Here is a 17,479-nt window from a genome sequence, read left to right as displayed (position 1 = left end):
TAAGACTGGATTATAGGATGAGACTATTGTGGGTACCTCCTATCTTCCTATAGGTAAGCCTTTACCTACACAAAAATGCATATTCCCCCCTGAAGACAGAGTTGGAGGAATCTGAACTGCCTGGCCAGGGTGGAACTAGGCTTGGGTGTCCTCCAGTAAGAAACACCTTGGAGCCTTGAAAGCTGGAGAAGCCAACACCTCTTCAGGCAGCTAGTCTAAATGGGGACTGATTGTCACCAGTTTCAAGTTGTCCCTTAGGAAGAGTTTAGGGGGTAGGCTCCCTCCAGCAGGATAGGCAGGTATTTGGGGAAGCTCTAACTCCACAGGTCTGAGGGGCCCCAACTTCCCAGGACCAACTGGTGGGGTATGTACTGTGCATGAGTGGGATGCAAATCAGGGTAGCCAGAGATCTGAAATGGGACAAGTATTAGGAGAGGCTGGATCATGGCAGCAGGCTATTGGGGTACCTGGCATGTGCCTAATTTCAAGCCTCAACCTACACAAATACACATGTGGAGACGAAGGGAAAGCCCACCCCAAAATGTGCCATTTGGCATGTTGAGTCTTTTGAATTAAAGTTACTTAAGAAATAGCCACTGCAAGAATACTCTGATCCTCCTTTGCCTCCAGAAAGCAGGAAATAAATCTCCCATGGAAAGGTACCCATCCTGTATCAGGTAATAAAATGACAATCTTATCACCAGAGACAGGGAATTTAGAGCCAAGAAGGCTGTATAAACAAACCTTGTTAGTAATAATTTGCTAACCCCAGCCCAAATTCTCTTACAATTCCATACTAATTGAAGCTTCTGAACATAAGTTTTCTTTGTCCTGTCAATTCCTCATAGATTTATTGTTTGTCCCAAAAATATAAAAACTGCCTGCTTTGGTTATTTCTTTGGGTCTCAACTTTAATATTTGGCCTCTGTGCACATGTAATTAAACTTGGGGGTTTTCTCCTATTGATCTGTCTCAGGTCAATTTCTTAGACCATGTAGAAGAATCTTGAAGGGTAGAGTAATATTTTTCCTCCCCAACAGTTGGAAGGATAAACACTAACTGGTTCCATACTGCTGTAGCTGGGTAATCCTGGAACATTTAACAAAAGCCAGCAGAAGGTAAGAATCCCTGCCACATGGTGTCAGCCCACAGGCCTCATGGAGCAAGAGTGGTGAGAGTCCTTTTTCTCTTACTTTCTAAATCTAGATTAGCAGAAGATAAATATTTGTGTAATAGTTGCTTGGGCTTAGGGGAACCTGGGTGGCTCAGTTAAGTGTCTGCCTTCGGCTCAGGGCGTGATCCCAGTATTCTGGGATCAAGCCCCACATCGGGCTCCTCTGCTGGAAGCATGCTTCTTCCTCTCCCACTCCCCCTGCTTGTGTTTCCTCTCTTGCTGGCTGTCTCTGTCTTTGTCAAATAAATAAATAAAATCTTTTTTAAAAAAATACTTGCTTGGGCTTAAAGACACTGGTAAATTTGGTAGAGTACTCTTGTTCTGAGCCACCCATTTTCTCCAGAGACAGTCACAGTTTTTCTTTTGTTGTTGTTTTTTTGTACCATTTGTCATAAAAAGGAATTAGCAAAGGGAAAGACTGCAGGCATAAACCCCATTAGCCTGGTGTTTAAGCCACCCTCACAAACTGGTGAGTTCATGGTAATCATGTGACTAACATCTATTTAGACGAACTTTGGTGTGGGTCTTATGTAAAAGCCTGATGAGTTTTTTCTTTTCATCTTGTTCAATGTCCTAAGTGCTTGGCTTTGTGACCAGTAGGAATATGTTCTCATCTCCACCATCTGAAGGGTGCATTTACTGGGGTGCACCTTGATGTCTTGTCAAGTAGACTGCGGTGCCGAGTCATTTACAATCAGTACTGTCTCTGTCTGGCTCTGCCAGCTCTCAGAGGAGTTTGTCATAAGAGATATTAGCCCACAAAGGGCCTTTGTCCTCTTAGTCTTCATTGCTTGTTAGTGCTGGAAAAATCCCATTTCAGTACCACCTTCCTGGTGTCAAATATTAGCAGGTCAGTGACTACTGGAAGCACCTCACATTTTTGTGGGAGATTGGAGGCAGCATTTTTTTTAAGATTTTTTATTTATTTATTCAACAGAGATAGAGACAGCCAGTGAGAGAGGGAACACAAGCAGGGGGAGTGGGCTCATAGCAGGCTCATAGCAGAGGAGCCTGATGTGGGGCTTGATCCCATAACGCCGGGATCACGCCCTGAGCCGAAGGCAGACACTTAACCGCTGTGCCACCCAGGCGCCCCAGAGATAGCATTTTTTAACACTATCCTTACTGCCTGTGTAATGAAGGCCTTTACTCTCTTAGACTGTTTTTGGGAGTAAACTTTTAAATCCAGGGTTGCATCACCTATGCCCTCTCGAGGGATGCCTCTTGTGTCCGTGGCCTAAACCTGGAAAATTGTCTCAGGGTCTTTCAATTAAAAGGCTTTGAGTCATTATTGAGATTAAGATTCTACCTTTCAGTGGCCAGCTGATGGATCCTTTAAACTGGCTATATTGAAAGAAAAAAATTTCTTTATAGACAGTTTGTCAATTGTCATATTAGTACAATAAATAGCCTTTGTGCCTCCCTTGACAAGATGAAAAAGCAAAAATTAGACTTAAGATCAAAATTAATATCCACATCGAACATAAATTCCCCTTCTCAAAATCCAACCCCATCCACATATTTTAATTTTTCTTTCCCTACTAGATTTACAGATAGCATTCCAGTCTAATCTCTAGGTTGAAGGTATACAGATTACTCATGGAAATGCTGAAAGCCTGGAAATGAATATAACAAAAGAGACTGGCTGGAAGGCCCGTTTTGCCCCTACTTCCCAGAGCTCTGTAATTAGGCTCTGCCAGCTTCAGGCTTTCCTGCGCAATGTCCTTTGCAAATGTATCCTAGGCTACCCCCCCACACACACACATTTATGCTCTTGGACAAGAGCAGATATTTTAAATTATAAAGCCCCTTTACCTCCACTTTCAAAATTTCCTACCAAATTTAGAATGGAATTAGAAAAATCAGTAACCATTTACAACACCCTCCTCACAGAGCAAAGAAGTGATCAAAATTTCTTGTAGGCCCTCCTACAAATGATCAGCAGAAGGGTGATGTTCAGGGACCAATAGAAGCCAATGTCGAATTATATATTCAGAAGACTTTTGTTAAAATACTGTATACAGGCATTTCAAAGGCATAAATCTTTTAATTTCTATTTTAGTTAGAAATCTCTCTTTTACAAAAAAAAAAAAACAAGCTTAATTTAAAAGGAGGATCAATCCCTTGATATCCAGGCTGTAATCCAGTTATTCGTAGGAATTAAAAACAACCATCTTTGTCTTGCAAATCTCTACAAAATCAGAAATGCAACTTTGGAAGCAGATCAAAGCCAATCCACCAATCCCCAAACCTCACATATTCTCTAAATGTTTGTAGATATTATAAAATACCAGAATATTGGACAAATTGGTCTGTACTTTAAACAGGTAAATAGCATTTACCCTGAAATTCTTAGAAAAACTTACATATAAAATATTAATGAAAGAAATTGAAGACAACACACATGAATGAAAAGATAGTCCATGCCCATGGATTGGAAGAATCAATATTGTTAAAATGTCCATACTATCTAAAACAATCTACAGATTTATTGCAATCCCTATCAAAATACCAACAGCATTTTCCACAGAATTAGAACAAGTAATACTAGGAGTTGTATGGAATCACAGAAGACATTGAATAGCCAAAGCAATCTTGAAAAAGAAGAACAAAACTGGAGGTATCACAATCCCAGATTTCAAAATATACAACAAAGCTGTAGTAATCAAAACAGTTTGGTACTGGCACAAAAATAGACACATAGATCAATAGAACAGAATAGAGACCCAAGAAATAAACCCACAATTATATAGTCGATTAACCTCTAACAAAGGAGGCAAGAATATACAATGGGACAAAGACAGTCTCTTCAACAAATGTTGCTGGGAAAACTGGACAGCAACATGCAAAATAATGAAACTGAACCACTGTTTACATCATCCACAAAAACAAACTCAAAATGGATTAAAGACTTACATGTGAGATCTGACCATAAAACTCCTACAAGAAAACAGGCAATAATTTCTTTGACATCAGCCATAGAAACATTTTTCTAGCTATGTCTCCTCAGGCAAGAAAAACAAAAGCAAAAATAAGTTATTGGGACTACACCAAAATAAAAAGCTTTTGTGCAGCAAAGGAAACCATCAATAAAACAAAAAGGCAACCTATTGAATGGGAGAAAATATTTACAAATGATATAAGGGGTTAGTATCCAAAGTATATAAAGAATTTATACAACTCAACACCAAAAAAACAATCTGATTTTAAAATGGGTAAGAGTCCTAAGTAGACATTTTTCCAAAGACATATGGATGGCCAACAGACACACGGAAAGATGCTCAACATCATTCATGATCAGGGAAATGCAAATCAAAACCACAGCGAGATGTCACCTTATACCTGTCAGGATGTCTAGAATCAAAAAGACAAGAAACAAGTGTTGGTGAGGATGTAGAGAAAAAGAAACCCTTGTGCACTGTTGGAGGGAAGGTAAATTGGTACAGCCACTGTGGAAAACAATATGGAGGTTCCTCAAAAAATTAAAAATAGAAATACTAGAGAAAGAAAAATATCATATGATTTTACTCATATGTGGAATTTAAGGAACAAAAACAAATGAACAAAGGGGAAAAAAAACTCAGACCCCACCCCTGCTATTCCCCCCTCCCCCCAACTTTTAAACACAAGAACAAACTGGTGGTTGCCAGAGGGGAGAGTGTGAGAATGGGTGAAATAGGTGAAGGGGATCAAGAGTACACTTATCTTGATGAGCACTGAGAAATGTATGAAATCTTGAATCATTATAGAATAAATGTGGAAGCTTTTCTTCCTTTTCTATTTTTTGAAATAGTTTGAGACGAATAGGTATTAACTCTTCCTTAAATGTTTGGTAGAATTCATCTCTGGAGCCATCTGGTCCTGGACTTTGTTTGTTGGGAGTTTTTGAGGGGTTTTTGTTTTGGTTTGTTTTTTTAAGATTTTATTTATTTATTTATTTGAGAGAGAGATCATGAGCAGGGGGGCGAGAGGTAGAGGCAGAAGCAGACTCCCTGCTGAGCAGGGAGCCCAATGCGGGACTTGATCCCAGGACCCCGGGATCATGACCTCAGGCAAAGGCAGACGCTTAACTGACTGAGTCACCCAGGCACCCCTGGAGTTTTTTTGATTACTAATTCAATTTCATTGCTGGTAATCGGTCTGGAAAGGAATTTATCCTTTCCTTCTAGGTTGTCCAGTTTGTTGGCATATAATTTTTCATAATATTCTCTTACAATCCTTTGTATTTCTGTGGTATTAGTTGTTACTTCTCCTCTTTCATTTCTGATTTTGTTTGAGTCCTCTTTTCTTTTTTTGTTTTCTTTTTCTTTTTTTTTTTCCTTGATGAGTCTGACTAAAGGTTTATCAATTTTGTTGATCTTTTGAAGAACCAGCTCCTGGTTTCGTTGATCTATTCTATTGTTTCTTTAGTTTCTGCTTCTTTTATTTATGATCTAATCTTTATAATTTCCTTCTACTGGTTTTGGGTTTTGCTTTTTCTTCTTTTTCTAGCTCCTTATATTAGGCTAGAATTTTCTTGCTTCTTGAACTAGACCTATAGTGCTAGGTCTAGTTCCCTCTTAGAACCACTTTTGCTGCATCCCAAAGATTTGAGGTCATTGTGTTTTCATCTTCATTTGTCTCCATGTGTTTTTTTAAATTTCCTCTTTGATTTCTTGGTTGACCCATTTATTGCTTGGTAGCATGTTATTTAACCTCCATGTATTTGTGCTCTTTCCAGATTTTTTCTTGTGGTTGACTTCTAGTTTCATAGTATTGTTGTCAGAAGAAATGCAGGCTGTGACTTCTGTCTATGAATATGTTAAGGCTTGTTTTGTGGCCTAATACATGGTCTATTCTGGAGAATGGTCTGTGTATTTGAAAAGAATGTGTATTCTGCTGTTTTAGGATGGAATGTCCTGAATATATCTGTTAGATCCATCTGGTCCAATGTGTCATTCAAAGCCATTATTTCCTAGTTGATTTTCTGTTTGGATGACCAATCCATTGATGTAAGTGGCGTATTAAGGTCTCCTACTATTATTGTATTACTATTTATTACTTCCTTTATGTTTGTTATAAACTGCTTTATGTATTTGAGTGTTCCATGTTAGGTGCATAAATACAATTGTTAGATCTTGTTTGATTTTTCCCTTTGTGATTATATAATGTCCTTCTTTGTGTCTTGTTATAGTCTCTATTTTAAAGTCTATTTTGTCTGATACAAGTATTGTTACCCTGGCTTTCTTTTCATTTCCATTTGCATGATAAATGTCTTTCCAGCCCTTCACTTGCAATCTCCATGTGTCTTTAGGTCTGAAATGAGTCTCTTGTAGGCAGCATATAGTGGGTCTTGCTTTTTTTTTTAAGATTTTATCTTTAAGTAATCTCTACACCCAACATGGGGCTCAAACCCACAACCCCAAGATCAAGAGTCACATGCTCCACCAACTGAGCCAGCCAGGCATTCCATGGGTCTTGTTTCTTTATCCATTCTGTCACACTATGTCTTTTGATTGCTTAGTCCATTTACATTCAAAGTAATTACTGATAGTTATGTACTTATGTCCATTTTGTTACTTGCTAAATGGTTGTTTTTTTAGTTTTTTCCATTCTCCCTTGCTCTCATCTCTCACAGTTTGTTGGCTTTCTTTAGTGATATACTTAGAGTCATTTCTCTTTATTTTTTGTATATCTATTACTGGTTTTTGATTTGTAGTTACTGTTCAGTTTGTATATGACATCTTCTGCAGTCTACATTAAGTTAATGGTCACTTAAATTTGAACCCATTCTTTACTCTTTACCCCTCCACACACATATTAGGTATATGGTATCATGCTTTACATCCTTTTATTTTGTGAATCCCTTGACATCTTTATGGATATGCTTATTTTTACTGCTTTTGTGTTTCCTACATTTCTTAGTCCTACTTATGGTATTTCCTTTCCACTCAAAGAGGCCCCCTTAACATTTCTGATGGGGCAGTTTAGTCTTGAATTCCCTTAACTTTTGTTTGTCTGGAAAACTCTGTATTTCTCCTTCTATTCTGAATGGTAGCCTTGCTGGATAGAGTATTTTTGGCTGCAGGGTGTTTTGGTTTTTTGTTTTTTTTTTTTCTTTCAGTACTTTGAATATAACATGACACTCTCTTCTGGCCTGTAAAGTTTCTGCTAAAAAAATCAGCTAAGGCCTTATGGAGTTTCCCTTGTATGTAACTGTTTTCTTTTCTCTCGCTGCTTTAAATTTCTCTTTATCCCTACTTTTTGGGGGGCACCTGGCTGGCTTAGTCAGTAGAGCACAGAACTCTTGATCTCAGGGTTATGAATTCAAGCCCCACATTGGGTGTAGAGATTACTTTTTTAAAAAATCAAGAGGAATATATCACTACTATTGGCAATTTTAATTACTATGTGTCTTAGTGTGGACCTCCTTGGGTTGACTTTGTTGGGGCTCTCTGTGCCTCCTGGAACTGGATTTCTGTTTCATTCCCCAGATTCATGAAGCTGTCAGCTATTATTTCTTCAAATACAATTTCTGTGCCCTTTTCTCTCTCTTCTCCTTCTGAGATCCCTATAACATTGAATTTTATCATGCTTAATGGTGTCACTGAGTTTTCTCTAAGTTATTCTTTTCCCTCTCTCCTGTTGGCCTTGATTGCTTTCCATTACTCTGTCCTCCAGGTCACACTGATCTATTCTTCTGCTTCCTCTAGTCTACTATTTATTTCACCTGTTTATTTTTAATTTCACAGTTTCTTTTCTTTTCTTTTTTTAAATAGGCTCCATGCCCATGATGGGGCTTGAACTCATGACCCTGAGATCAAGAGTCACAGGGTCTACCAACTGAGCCAGCTGGGAACCTTAATTCACTTTTATTTTTTAAAGGTTTTATTTATTTGAGGTTCCTGGGTGGCTCAGTTGGTTAAGCATCTGAGTTTGGTTCAGGTCATGATCTCAGGGTCCACATTAGGCTCCCCACTCAGCAGAAAGTCTTCTCCCTCTCTCTCTCTCTGCCCCTCCCCCTGCTTATACTGTCTCTGTCTCTCTCTAATAAATACATAAAATCTTTTTTTTTAAGATTTTAGAGAGAGAGAGAGAGCAGGGGGAGGAGCAGAGGGAGAGGGACGAGCAGACTCCATGTTGAGCACAAAGCCAGACACGGGGCTTGACCCCATGACCCTGAGATTGTGACCTGAGCCAAAATCAATAGTTGGATGATTAACTGACTGAGCCACACAGGTGCCCCCCCTAATTTATTTTTAATTTCAATTATTGCATTCTTCATCTCTGATTGGTTCTTTCTTATGTTTTCTACCTCACTGTTAAGGGTCTCACTGAGGCCCTCCACTCTTCTCAAGTCCAGTGAGTATCTTTATGATCATTACTTTAACTTCTCTATTAGGTATATTACTTATCTCCATTTCACTTAGGTCTCTTTCTGTGATTTTGTCCTAGTCCTTCATTTGGGACATATTCCTCTGTCTCCTCATTTTGTCTAACTCTCTGTGTCTGTTTCTAAGTGTTAGGAAAGTCAGCTACATGTCCTGCTCTTGAAAGTAGTGGCCTTATGAAGAAGAGGTCCCGTAGTGCCTTGCAGTGTAATGTCCCCTGTTCACCAGAATCCGGCACTTCAGGGGTATCTCCTATATGTTGTGTGTGCCCTGCTATTGTGGCTGAACTGCTTTTGCCTTTAGTCCAGTCATCTACAATGGCTCTCTTTGCCTATTGTGGTCAGGGTTTGGTCCCTGTGTTGTTAGTGAGACAGTCTGGGGCCACCTTGGGCTTAAGTTGACTCAGATCAGGCATTTTCCAAAGATGCCATAGCACCAAACTAAGAGAACATGGGGGTGGGATGTGTGGTGCCAGCAAGGTCCATGTCACTGGCAGGGGACCTGCAACTGCCAGACACTGAGGCAGGCCAGGTTGGAGGGATTGGATCCACAGAAATACTCAGGGACAGGGCAGCAGTGTTAATAAGGTTTTCATGGGTCTGCTGTGGGAGGGGCCTGAATAGGAGGCCTGGCTGGGAGGGTGTGTCCACAGGAAAATGGGGTGGTGGGAAGCACTGCCAGCAAGTTAGGTAGGGAGTGTTGGTGCTACATTGGTTCCCCGCAGGTTTCTGTGTCTAGGCTAGGGATAAGGGAGGGAAATGGTGCCTGCTGGCTCCTTGGTTCCTGGAGAAGTGTCCTAAGGATCCCTGCCCCTCCAGAACATGCTTGGGGATTAGTAAATACATCTCCCTCCTGTATACCCTCGGTGTTTTTCAAACTGCTGCTTCTGTGCTGTATCTCAGGGGGCTGTTTGTTGTGCTGTCTCTTTAAGGGCAGTGATTCAGTTTCCTCTTCCCCTCCAAGCTCACCCAGAGCCAAGCCTTTGATTTTTAAAGTTCTAAGTTTTAAGGCCTGCTAATTGTAAGAACTGGTGAAATTCAGGCCCTCGGATTTTCAAAGCCAAATGTTATAGGGATTGGTCTTTCCCATGCAGACTCCCTGGTGTGAGAGTCTGTTTCTCTCCCACCTCCATGCCCACAGCTCCCTCCCTGCCATGAGCAGCTCCAGGGGCTGCTTTCTCCCAACCCTGTTTCTGCTCTTCCTACCCTCTTGGGTATGCCCACTTCTTTACATTTGGCTGTGAAGAGTGTGTTCTGCTGGTCTGAGTGTCATTTTCTGGGTTATTTACACTCACGCGGCTATTATCTAGTTACATTCGAGGGACAAAATGAGCATAGGGCCCTCCTACTCTCCCATCTTCCCTGGAAGTCTTGTAATTCTTATTATTATCTTGAAGTTGTGACCGTCACAGAAATAACCAAATTTCCTTGTCAATTGCATTGTAATGAACTCTCATCAGATCTTTAACCATGGGAATTTTAAGTCTTTTATCATTTACAGGCAGTTATATTTTTATTCAGATGCTTTTACAAAAGTGTTCCCACGAAAAGCTTCATCGTCAAGGAGATTCATGAAAAAAGACTCTAGCATGCAGTTTTATGATTATTTTGAGGTCATAAAACTAAACTGGGTAAACATTTCCAGAACCCATGGAAAAACTGGAGTCAAGCAAAACAAGAATTAATTACATGGGACTGACTAAACGGAAGAGGGTGATAATTTTTATAATTTTTTGTTTGAACATTCCTAATTTTTAAAAATATTTTCTTTTTCCAGATGTAAAGAAACCTTTCTCTTAAGCTAACCAATTTGTAACAATTCAGGAAATTGCACTTTATAAGCAGAACTGAAGCATTTGCCTTTTTATCCCCTACCTGATCCCTTCAGAATTCAGAAACTCTCGGGGAGTGTTCTTATATTTTCATGGCAGTATATTTATTTGCAAAGTTCAATTAAGAATCTGTTTTCCTCATAACAGGAACATTGGAAACATTGGTTATAACACCAAGGCTTTGACTGAAATGTCACATTTAGAGAAACATGCGTAGACTTAGATGACCAGACATCTTTAAGGAGCTAAGGTTGACTTTATGGAGCCAATAATGCTTCTTGGGAAAACAGCCTGATACCTTGCTTATAAGATTCCCAGCAGCCTTACCAGGTAAGCAAAGAAAGTTATTTCCTGGCAGGTGTTAGAATCTGAGGATATTTGGGGGACTCAAGAAGAGAGGAAGTAACCCAAATCTATAGGTATTGCAGACAAATCTGATGGCAAATATTTGCCTTGGATTCTTAGTCTCAAAAGGCTGTTAAAAGTTCAATCTGGAGATTCCTTATGAAAAGTAATAACAAAGCAGATTTAAAAGAGCCTATAAGATCAGTGACTATTCTCCTGCACTTATGTAAATAATCAGGCCTCATTCATTAAAACTTAGCTTATTTTAAATACAAATTAGTCTCATTTTGGCTAACTTTGAAAACAAGGTTGACTTCAGAGAGAAAAATTATGTTTCAGTAACACAATTTTATGATTCCAGTTCTGTTCATTTGTCTTTGAGGTTTTGTTTACTGCCTATAAACTAGACTAGATACTGAATTTTTCTAGTTTCCTCCAATGTCTGGGTACAACTCTGAAAACTAACATTTCCAATTTTCTCCTATCCTTTTGACTTGGAATCATGGAAAACTAAAACTGTGGGGTTTTTTTTTTTAAGATTTTATTTATTTATTTGAGAGACCAAGAGAGCATAAGCAAGGGGAGAGGCAGAGGGAGAGGGAGAACCAGACTCCCTGCGGAGCAAGGAGTCTGATGCGGGGCTCAATCCCAGGACTCTGGCACCATGACCTGGGCTTGATTCCAGGACTCTGGGACTATGATCTGAGCCAAAGGCAGACACTTAACCGACTGAGCCACCCAGGCACCCCTGCCTTTTTTTTTTTTTAAGCCCTGCAGACTGAATATGAATGATCTGATGGGAAATCACCACAATAGCTCACATATAGACAGTCTTTGTGCCTATTGCTCCTGGGCCACTTAAAAGGGTCACCAGACACATTTAAATTACAAACCAGGGGGCACCTGGCTGGCTCAGGCAGCAGAGCATGCAACTCTTGATTTTGAGGTCATGAGTTCAAGCCCCACACTGGGTACAGGGTTTACTTAAAAAATAAATAAATCACAAACCAGGAAAATCTGTGAGATTGCAGCTACCTGTTTTCTCTGAAGATGTTTCAAGCCTGACGTCTATATGGTTGGTTGTGGATGGGCCAAACTCCACAGGCCTAGAGGGTCCCTGCTGCCCAGAGCTAGCTGACCAGGTATGTTCTGTGCATGTACAGGCCATACAGATCAGGTTAGTCAGGAACTTGGAACAGGACGAGTATCCAGAGAAGGTAGATCATGGGAGCAAGGAGGTTTTGCGATCTGCCTAAGTGGATCATGGAAGCAAGGAGATCTTGGAGGTTTATGCGATCTGCCTAATTCCAAGTCTTAACCTACACACATATTCCACCGAATATAAAGCTGCAGGAATCCAGATGCCTCGTCAGGGAAAAGCTGGGAAGACTGGCGGGTATCCTCCAATAACAGACACATGGGAGCCTGGAGAAGTTCTGGTCCTCATCAGCCAGCCAGTCCAAATGGGGACTGACTGTTGCCAGTTTAAAGCTGCCACCTCAGAAAGATTTTTAGGGAAGGCTCTATGTACCCTGGAATTGTTCAGGGTTTGGGGTTCAGCCAGAGCTCTATAGGCCTGGAGTATTCCCTGTAGCCCAATGCCAACTGACATGGGTCAAACTACATATGTGCAGTCTGCACAGGTCAGGATAACCAGGGACCTGGGACAAAGGCAATGTCCAGTGAAACCAGGTCACAAGAGGTGAATATTGGGAGGTGCTTGACATCCTTTTACTTTCAAGCCTTAACCTTCATAATTGTGCATATTGATGTTGTTGTTGTGTATCTTTATAGGAGTTGGGACTCAGGAGAGACGGGTTAGTCCACTGAGAGCTAATGTCCAGCTGCCAGTGTCAGAGTTAAAGTCCTGCATTGCCAGAGCACGTTGCTAGGGAACACGGGTGCTGGTGATGATGGGCAAGGGGACATTTTTTGAGGTATATGGCTTTTACCACTGCCAGTAAGAGTCACCTTTACTGTGCCAAGAACTGATTACCTCAGGGCCTCTGGAGAGCTATTTTAGATCAGCAAAGTAGAGCCTTGACCAAACAGAACGTATGCTCCTCACAGGTCCCACTGTTCATAGTCTACATGTCCCCTTGTCATAGGGCTCATTTTTTAATGAGTCCCCAGGCAGGCCCCTCAGCAGTGGGGCTCCTGAGTTCTTATGGGTGAGAACAGATGAGAAGATGACATCCTGACAGAACTTAACTTCACTCTTACATCAAAGCATGACTTCTAAATATTTTTTTTATGTCTTTGTCATAAACAAGTGGATCTCCAATCATATCAGATCAGGTCATGACAATCTACCCTATGATTTCAAATCACTCCCACACCAATTAATACTAAAGCTTAATGCCTTGTGGGAATCCAAGTTCACAAAAATATCAGTCCAGCCTGTGATTCTACCTCACTTACAATCTTGATCACACACACTCAATCACATTTTGTATTTCTCCTTTGCACATTTTTTACACCACACTTTCATTGCCAGTTTAAGCAACCATATTCCTATTGTTATCAATATAAGCATAAAAAAGAAGGCTCCAACATGGTACCATATCCAGTCACCAAATGACACAAGTTAACCTTCATAAGCCATTCAGTTCAACTTCCTAACAATATGTTTTCATAGAAAGAGAATTTTTATAAAGCTCCGGTGGTTGCAAGCTTGCACAGTGCTATCAAGCACACGTTCCATTGCCATGACATCAGAATTCAAGGCTGTTGTTATTTTAGGAAATGCATGTTTTTGTGTTTTCAACATCTCAAAGTTATTTTGGCTTTATCAGTATTATCTTCCAAATGTTCCTTTTCTTAAGTTTTCTAATGTATGACTTACATTTGTTAGATTCAGTTTAGGAGGTTCAATGTGAAATATTTCTCTGATCGTTTTAATAATTCCTTTATCTTCTATTGACCTTGAATAATATCTTTTTCCCTCTGTTTTCACCTTTGTTACCTGTTTTATTTTTATACATGCCATCATGTTGTGTTTCTTGTTTTCCCATTGACTCCAAAAGGCTATGATGAGAGGCTTGGCTCAGAGTCGACTATCCTGGTCCAATTTCCCGTATTATACATACCTCATTGAGGAGGCATCAAGGCCGTAGTCACAGATACTTGTACTATAGGCGTAGCTAGAGCAAAGGTATTTTGATTTTGTTCCACCGACATACCCTTAGGAACATGTTTTCCTTCTATCATAAGTATTGCCCCAACATTATAACTAGTCTAAGAGTATTCCACATATCAACTGTTCTTAACTGCAACAACTTACAATCCATGGTTAGAGAAACACCTTTTATGCCATTTTATAGTATTTTTTTAGTGTTTTCTCCAACTGCTTTGTGTCAAATTTCCATTGCTCTGTTTACTTCCATGTTAAACTCAGTTATGGTTTGTAATGTATTACTGATTTTATTTCTCTGTGTACCCAGCCATGACAATGTTGCCAGGGCTTGTGTGTTAAATTGAGATGCTTTGATTTCAAACATTTCAAAATTGATTATGACTCCATGGACTTGGAATTGAGAAAACGTGGCTGCCATTGTTCCTCCAATTAATCCTCTTACCAGTCCAACAAGGACCTGTAAAGGTTTCCTTCATTTTAGCAAATCTGTTTTTGGCACAGGTTGTAAATTGGGCATAAATGAAGATGGATAAAACGGAGCACAGTTTGGCAATCTATATCAGGCTTGAAAGTCCTTTGTGTTAAATTTGTGTTAGATATAGGCTAATACTGTAGGTCTTAATATGATCGAGAGTGGTTTTATTAACATAGGATCTCATATTCTTGGGACAGACATCTGTGGTATGAGATTGAAGCCTGATGTATACCATCAAAGATAACGATAGGTGTTAGATGCTAAGTTTCCTGTGTCCTCTGTACACCTTCCAAGGTGTCCCTGTTCTTGTAAAGTCTGGACATAGTGCCCATGAGTCTGTTGTTTATTTTCTAATGGGTGAAATGGATTAAACAGTGCAAGCTGAAAGTGTAGTAAAGGATCAATTTTTGCCTGTTTATATTTAAAGATATAATTGCCCTTTCTGTATTTTTTTTACAATAAATAGCTGCCTTTTTTTTTACGACTAAATGCTAGCACACAAAATGAATCAGAAATTAAATTGGTGCTATATTCAGAGTCTCTGCCATGTGTTCAGTGCTGCACCTAATTCAATAATATAAGGGAAAAGTACAAAAGCCAGTACGTGGTTGTCTTCTATGCTGGGTTATAATAGCAAAGAGCCAGTTAGTAGTTCAGGCCGATCTCTATCCTCCACGTCAAGGTCTAACAGAGGGTGTGGTCTGAGATCTTCCTTGCGACCTGGAGGTTTCCACGGCTTCAGCAGCTTCAGTTAATGTTTGGCTTCTCTGCTGACTGGAAGGTTTCCCAGTGAGTGGACAGTGCAGATAGCAAGGGTGGGGTGGAGGGGTTGGACTTGGTGCTGCTGGTGATGTTGGCAACTCTGGTAAGCCCTCTGCTGAAATAAGGTGACCAGGATGACCATCTGTGGAGGAAGTGGAGGCTGTCATGGACAGTGGAGTTTTAGCTGGACTAGGAGGTGGAAGCCCAGTTTGGAATGGCGGCTCCCCTGCTGTTGCTGGAGCTGTCAGAAGAGCATCCACGGCTGCAATGAGTATGATCTCCAGTAGTGAGCAATACCAGCAGGCAGCATGCTGCACTGACCCATTTAGGTTTACGGGCAGGGTAAAGATGCATAATGGAGTCATGCTTGCAACAGAAAGATAGTGTCCTATAAAACTTCAGTTCTTTCTTGTTGTTGTTCTTGCCACCTCAGGAAATCTAGAGTTACTGTGGCTATTAGTGCCAACACTGGCCCAAGCATAATTGTCCTGCGTCATGCCTGAATATTAGGCATCTACTGTTGATGCAGTAAAAGATGGTGTTCTCCATGCCTGAAATTTTTATAGAGACAGCATATTATTTTCTTTAATTTGATGTAATGTGCCTTTTCTTCAGTCACCCGGTAAGATTTATCAGTGGCAGGTGCTGCAGCTTCCCCAGAACTATATGTATATCATTGTTTTTTAATTAGTACTTTTCCCTTTAATTTAGATGTTGGGGTGTTGTTAGGGCTAGTTCTCATCTCTGTGGGTGACTGCAGTATTCATTCAATGGAAGTTTTCCATCCTTTCTATATCTGTGGTTCAGAGATCTTGCCATCTCCCAGATTGCTTCCGTTCAAGTTCTTATATCTAGATTATACGTAAGCAATTTCTGTTTTTGCTTGAGTCAGCCACTAGGTCAACTGCAGCTTTTGCTTGAGTCATCCGAGGTGGTTTGTTGTAAGTTAAGTGGAAGTTTCATGTTATGTCCTGTTTCTTAGCCCATTCTTGTATTCACTTTCCCGTGAAGTGGGTGCCCTGATCTGAGTTTGTGATGGTTGGGATACCATAACAAGCAATCCAGATTTCCAGTGTCCTGATAGTGGATTTTTTATCATCTTTCCTGCAAGAATAGGAGAATCCTCTTCCTCACTGTGTGTCTGCAATGGTGCCTGCATATAATTTATTCTCTGATATAGGCAAGAGTCCTATACAATCAGTTTGTATAATTTGGAAGAGTCTGTAGCTTTGACCTTATCTGGATTATTCATCAATGCTTTAAAATTTGAACAATTCTCGCATTTCCTAATTTGAAATCAGAGGTGTTTGGTAGGGATGTGCATGTTTCTTTCCTCTAACCATGCTTAGTGCCACGTGTGACAGCATGACCTGTTTGGTGATGTGCCCATACAATGATCCTATTGTGACAGACCTGTGTGTTCAGGTTTTATGTTCCATTGTTCTTATTTATATATGGTTTTGCTTTGAATTGGTTTCCTCCTTATCCACGAATCACTGTGTTTTTAAAGTTAGATTTAAGGAATCTTTGCCTCTTTCGTTTTCTTAGAGTTTATCTACTTGGTTATTAAATTCGGTTATTTCAGAGTTGTCTTTTTGATGTGCAGGGACATGTAGGATAAATATGAAGATGTCAGCCAGTGCTATTTTCTGCCCCATGTCCTTACTCCATATGTTCTTATGTTCCATTTTCCAGTCATCTCTGCCTCCACCACATTCCCAACCAAAGAGCTATTTATTACCCAAGAGTCTGAGAAAAGATAGACCTCATTCTGATTTTCCTCAACAGATTGTTAAGTCACTCACTTTATGGTTATTTGTTCAGCATATTGTACCGATTCTCCTGCGACTGATTCTGTCAGTGTTAGAACATCATTAGTCCTCAAGACCACAGCCTGCCAGCTACTCTGGATGGCGCCCTGGAGGCTGGTCCTCTGTAACCATGCACTGTTGAGTGCCGCGGTCCGGAGTGGTCCCCATTGCCCTACTGCTCCAACTTGGATGGGCTCATCCCTCAGAAATTCTGGCAAGTCCTCTATTGGCACTGATGATATTTTCTCACTTCATGCAGAAGGTCAATCCTCCTTCTGTATGACCCCATCAGAAACTTGCCATGTCCATGTTAGGACTTCATGGTCAAGGGTAGTCCCGCTCTGTTTGTCAGGGGTTTGCTTTACCTGCTCCAGGATAAGCTGTTAGAGTTGAAGTATGTGCCGCGACACCACCAGCAGCACCAGGGGCCTTGATTCGGGAGAAGAACAAGGCACAGACAGGATAGCTTGTGAAAGAGAGTGTGCGTGACGGGGACGACCGCCAGGCGCGCCACCGCCAAGAGTGCCATCACCCCGAACAGCTGCAACCTCGCATATTTATTGGCAATAAGCAAT

The sequence above is a fragment of the Ursus arctos genome, unplaced genomic scaffold (assembly GCF_023065955.2).
Source record: "Ursus arctos isolate Adak ecotype North America unplaced genomic scaffold, UrsArc2.0 scaffold_20, whole genome shotgun sequence".
Lineage (NCBI taxonomy): Eukaryota > Metazoa > Chordata > Mammalia > Carnivora > Ursidae > Ursus > Ursus arctos.
This window is presented reverse-complemented; position numbering follows the sequence as displayed.